The sequence below is a fragment of the Piliocolobus tephrosceles genome, chromosome 9 (assembly GCF_002776525.5).
Source record: "Piliocolobus tephrosceles isolate RC106 chromosome 9, ASM277652v3, whole genome shotgun sequence".
NCBI classification, from domain to species: Eukaryota; Metazoa; Chordata; class Mammalia; order Primates; family Cercopithecidae; genus Piliocolobus; species Piliocolobus tephrosceles.
The window spans coordinates 80271662-80278088 of NC_045442.1; positions in this window are offsets into that span (position 1 = coordinate 80271662).

A 6427-nucleotide genomic window follows, 5' to 3' on the forward strand; every position below is an offset into this window, starting at 1 on the left:
TTCCTCAGGGGACTTCTCTCAGCCTTCCACCTTCCATAGAGAGCTTGATGGATGGTGAGGTTGTTGCAACCTCACTGGATACAGATAGAAGTGCAGGGATCCCTGTGGCTGCACTGAGATAAAATTAATGTGTTCTGGCAGGACTGAATGGACATTTTTCCTCACAACCGTATACACAAGTTTAGTAGTTTTTAAACCTTCAATTTATGCTTTCCACTGGGCAATTTTGTAAAAGCGGCCTGATGACCCACAGGTGTGGTGTCAGTGGGCCATGATTCCTCCAAGTTAACCCTCCATATGGCTGACGTGGATTTTCTCACCTATGTGTCCAGAGTGTTCACACAGTCAACAGAGAGAACAGGCCCATGGCCATCTCATCGGAGGAATGTTACAGGTTTATTTTATTTGCTTAGTAGTTGTATTATTTCTAAGATACAGCATTTTTTTGCATTTCACTTCTGAAGTGCATATTCTATTTCAGGATTTTTTTTTTCCCCCCCAAAACTAGAATGTCTTAAAGTCAGTGTCATTTTAAAATGGAAAAAATTCTTCGGTGGTTTTCTTTTTCCCATGATTTTCTAATACTTCACTGTCCTGTAAGAACAGGTATTTAAAGCATTGTCTTTTGATAAATGACCTCAGTAACTAATTATTACTTATGATTCAGAGGGGATCTTCTGAAGTACAAACAAGCTGACCCCACCCAGTTATGTACTTTTTTGAAGGTTTCTTTCTTTTTTTTTTTTATAAGCTTAACAAAAATTCATTTTCTTACAGTTCTGGAGGCTTGAAATCCAAGTCCAAGGTGCCAGCATGTTCTGTATTTGGTGAAGGATCACTTTTTTTTCTGAGACCGAAGTGCTGGGATTACAGGCGTGAGCCACCACACTCAGTCAAGGATCACTTTATAGCTTGTAGATGGCAGCCTTCTTGCTGTGTCCTCACATGGTGGGGTGGGGGGAGGAAGAGTGAAGGCCCAGTTATGTACTTTTAAGTATGCAGGTTGAACGAACTGAGCTCAGCAACACAGAATGACTCCCAAACAGGAATATAAATGGACGTTAAGAGAGGGCACGTTACTGGTTTGGTATGATCTGTTAGTGAGTAGAGTGAGGGATTTAATAGGTTCATTCCATTTGGTACACCTTGAGGGAATGAACTCTTAGCACCAGCTGTGGGGAAACACAAGGATGAACGGCTGGAAACTCATCATTCTAGAAGACAGCATTCAATGAGCAGTGGGAGTGGGCAGTTGCCAGGAGGGATCTAATTCTAGTGTGAGAAGGCAGTGCTGAAGGTAGAAGCCTTGACTGTGGGTGGGGAATGTTAATCATTGGAAGCCACTGTTTTAAGAGATTAAGTCAACATTTATTAGACACTCTAAAGTAGTACAAGAGTAGTTAAATGATAAGAAATAGCAACACACTTCAGTGACTCAGGGTAATTATAAAATCATTATCCGGAAACTACAAAAGGTTTATTCAGACTAATTGCCACAGGAGTTCAGAGGAAGGAGGCAAATACGAGAAGTGCATATTGGGACATCTGAGTCCACACACGCCAGCTCAGAAAGGTTGGTACTTTGTGGAAAGGGGAATGTCTGGCCCAGCTCGCATGTGTAGCATCATGGGGAGTTCCTCAACTCCTTTGCAGAGAACCCAACTTTCTCTGCCTGCAAGACCCTGACAAAAATGTGGGTATTCTTGAAAAGCTATACAATGTCCTCCAGGACTCTGCTGTGTGACAATCAAATGACGCCACCCTTAACCACACTGTTTCTCAGAAGATGCAGGCATGATTGCCTTCCTCATTTAAGTAGAACATTTATTTAAAAAGAAGTTGGAGAAATTTTGACATGACTTTCACTGTTGTTAATTCTGAGTGGCAGAAAAAAAATGGGCATTTGATAAGAAAATGGGGCTTTTGGTATCTTTTTAAGTATATTATAGCTGCCCTTAAGTAGTTTTTTTAAAGGCAGAGTACAAATGGAGAGAAAATGAAAATTATGGAAACACTTTACGAGGAGCTTTCCAGACGTTGGAACTAGCGGAAAGGCCCAGGAAAGCAGAGAGTCTCTCCGCCCTGCAGAACTGAACCCAGGGCCTTCAGGGTCCTCCTAGCCTGGCTCCTTCTGTGAGGTTGAAGTTTACCCCCAGAGTACATGGCCCTGGCTGCACCTCCCATATCCCTGCCCTTTCCTGGGAGTGCTAGGTGTGAGGGTGAAAATGCTGAGGCAAGGTGACACATGTTTGCTGGGAAGCCTACTGTCAAATTGCAAAGTACAGAACAGACGCCGACAAACAGGATCCATTCCAGCCCTACCTACAGTTTTCCAGGTCTAAGCACTGGCAAAAGAGGAAAGCTTTGGCGCTGCTAATTCTCCTTTCTACACAACCTCCCTCCCTCCTCCTGCCCGAGTTCCTCCTGCACTTGCTCTATTTGTCCTCTCACCTTTCTCTGTCAAAATCTGCACTTGGATATGGGCCTAGGATCAGTCATTTGGACCTAAATTTCAGTGTGTGTGCTTCCTTTGCCTCAAATTGTGGCAAGAAAAATAGTCGTTCCCCATTAAACCAGTATCAGCTATCCTTGAGCACAAGTGGGAGGTGGGGTACTTTTTGGAGGTGGGGTATTTTTTGGAGACAGATTGCTGTTGAAAAAGGAAGGAAGATCAGCAATCCCACCACTGGCTATACTAGGGGAATGAAATCAGTATCTTGAAGAGATATCTGTACTACTATATTTATCACAGCACTATTCATAATAGCCAAGATATGGAATCAAGCTAACTGTCCATTAACAGATGAATAGATAAGGAAAATGTGCTATATATACACAATGGAATGCACTCAAAAAATGCCTTTAAAAAGAATGAAATTCTGTTACTAGCAACAAGTATGAACCCGGAGGACCTTACGTTAAGAGAAATAAGCCAGGTACAGAAAGACAATGCACATTTTCATTTCCATGTGGGATCTAAAACTCATAGAAGTGGAAAGTAGAATGGTGGTTACCAGGGGCTGGTGGGTGGCAGGGAATGAGGAGATGTTATAAATGATGTGTATTTAAGGTGATGGATATGGTAATTAGTTTGATTCCATGATTCCACACTGTGTACATATAACATCACTGTCTGCCATAATAATATATTATAATTTATCAAAAAATAAAATAATTTTTAAAATATACTTTATTATCATATTATAAATTAAATAATGAGAATTCTGCAGAAACTGGAAATCTAAGCCAATGGTTACAAGGTTAACCAAAAAGATCCAGAAGTTAAAAAAAAAAAATTCCTGGGGAATAGTATTACATTTTGGATCTGTGTTAAGTTCAATTTCACTAGAATTTCAGGGTCAGAATGGCCTTGTTAGTTGAGTGTTCTAAAGTCTTTTATCCGTAGTCAGGTACGATGGCATGTTCTTATAGTTCCAGCTGCCTGGGAAGCTAAGGTGGGAGGATCACTTGAGCCCAAGAGTTTGTTGATGAAAAGAGTTCAACTCTGTAAAATATTTGAAGAGATTTATTCTAAGCCAAATATGCGTGACCATGACCCATGACAGAACTCAGGAGATCGTGAGAACATGTGCTTAAGGTGGTTGGGCTATAGCTTGGTTTTGTACATTTTAGGGAGACATAAGACTTCAATGAATGCAGGTAAAATGTATATTGGTTCTGTACAGAAAGGTGGGACAACTCGAAGGGCTAGGGGCTTCCAGGTCTTAGGTGGATTCAAAGATTTTCTGAATAGCAATTTGGTTGAAAGTTTATCTAAAGATCTAGAATCATTTGAAGGGATTGTGTGGGTTAAGATAAGAGGTTGTGGAGATCAAGGTTCTTCTTATGCAGATGAAGCCTCCAGGTAGCAGGCTTCAGAGAGAATAGATTATAAATGCTTCTTATCAGACTGGGTGCTAGACTCTTAGTTAATTCTCTCCTGGATCAGGAAAAAGACCTGGAAAAGGATGAAAATCAACTCTATGGAATGTTGATTTTCCTCTCAAGAGACAGATTTGCAGGGCCATTTCAGAATATGTCAAAGAAATACATTTTGGGGGTAAAAATACATATTTTTTCAGGGCCTGCTAGCTGTCATATTGCTACAAAGAGTCTTTTGTCAGTCTTCAGGTCTCTATTTTAATGTTAACGCTGGTCGACTGTGCCTGAATTCCAAAGGGAGGAGGGGGTAATGAGGCCTGTCTTCCCACCCATTCCCATCATGCCTGAACTAGTGTTTCAGGTTTACTTTAGAATGCCCTTGGCCCAGAAGAGGAGTCCACTCCATTGGTTGGGGGTGGGGCTTAGAATTTACTTTTGGTTTACAAGTTTGAGGCTGCAGGGCACTGTTATTGCACCCGCGGATAGGCACAGTACTGCAGCATGAGCAACATAGTAAGAGGAGACCCTGTCTCAAAAAAGCAAAAGCCTTTTATCCTTAACTATTGTAATACTCAATTATAATAAACATGGGGGGTAAGAAAAATTGAGAAAGGAAGGGAAAGCTATGTACCCCACTTCTGAAAATTGGCCACCTAAAATAATAAAAAATTATGTTCATATTGCGTGGCACGTTTAACATTAAGCTCTCATCCAGTGAATCTGTTCCTCTCCAGCTGCATCTACTATTTTACATTCAAAATAACAAAGACACAGAGAAGTCAAGCAACTTGTGCAGGTCACACAGCTAAAACATAGGACAGCGCTGGTTAGAGCATTGATCGTGTGGCTGTGGAGCCTGTGCTTTTTTAGCAAGTGTGGAGGAGGTAGAAAGACACCAAATACAAGGGTCCTGAGTCCTCCACTTTAGGCTGAAACTTGGACTGGGTGTGAAGGGTTGGGGGCAAAAGACAGAAACTCCAGAGAGAGAGAGCAAGGCCAAATATGAAGGGGGTATGCCCATCAAGGGCCCAGGGTCTGGTTTCACACATGCTTCAACACCAACCTAGAGCGGCCATGGGAGAATGAAAGACATTGCCTTCTAGTGTCATCTTTGTGGCATAGTAGACATCATGACATTTCAGCACATTCCCTGTGGAGGAGCCTGCAGGCCTGCTAGCTGCTGCCATAGTGAGGCAGGGTAGCCCTACCACCAATGCTGTGGTGGACAGATTAACCCAGGGTACAGGGAGACGTGAAACTGTAGCAGGACGAGCGGCAGACAAAACTCCTCAGACACCGAGTTAAAGAAGGAAGTGGTTTTTTTGACCAGGAGCATCAGCAAGACTCTTGTCTCAAGAGCCAACCTCCCCGAGTGAGTAATTCCTGTCCCTTTTAAGGGCTCACAACTCTAAGGGTGTGTATGTGAGAGGGTCGTGATTGATTGAGCAAGCAGGGGTTATGTGACTGGGGGCTACATGCATCTTTAATTAGATGGGAAGAAAACAAGATAGGGATTTTCACAGTGCATTTCTATACAATGTCTGTAATCTATAGATAACATAACTGATTAGGTCAGGGGTGCGGCACCAGGCTGTCTGCCTGTGGATTTCATTTCTGCCTTTTAGTTTTTACTTCTTTCTTTGGAGGCAGAAATTCAGCATAAGACAATATGAGGGGTGGTCTCTTCCCTTATTCCCCTCTTGAGACTTTCACTCATTTTATTAGTGGGAGTTCTCACTTTCATTTTCACTACCCATGTCTTCTTGCAAGACAGATCCATAGTGATTCATATAGTACACTTGTGCTGAAGCATTTTGGTGAACTAAGGTAGCGATCAAGCTTTTTATCATTCAAAGAAGTACAGGTAGCAAACAAAGGAGCAGTAAGTAGGTTCCTATTACTATTATAACTCTCATTATAAGAGTTTTAAATCCTCCTAGCGCTGGGAACCATTTTCTAAACATGGCCATAGGATCAAATCTATGCCACACTTGCATGGGCACATGTGCCAGTTTTGTCATATCTCTAACCATGTCTTCAACTACTTGCCCTTGATTATCTATGTGTAGGCACCAATTAGTAAGGTTAAATTTCCTACAGACCCCTCCTTCAGCTGCTAGCAAGTAATCGAGAGCTAATCTATTTTGATAGATAGCATTTCTCATCTGAGTTTCTTGCCGGGTAAGAATAGTCAAGGCTCTGCCGGTTTTATTAGTGATTATTTTTAAGACAGCTTGTAACTGTATGATTCAGTTGATCATGTAAATGGGGGCCCGGTATCCCCAAGAGTCATCTTGCGCCTAAGTAGCAGGTCTATAATATTGTATGATTCTCTCAGGGGACCATTTATCATTTTTTCAATTTCTTACAGCTGTGCTTCTCTTTTCGCAGGAAGCATAGACAAGAAAGCTCAGGAGTTCACCTGTTTTTATGGTCAGTAGGAAGAAAGATGGTTTAATAATGCCAGTGACACAACTACCTGCCCACTGGTCAGGTAATTTGGTGTAAGCTCAATGTCCACATATCCAATATAATCCAGTGGGGC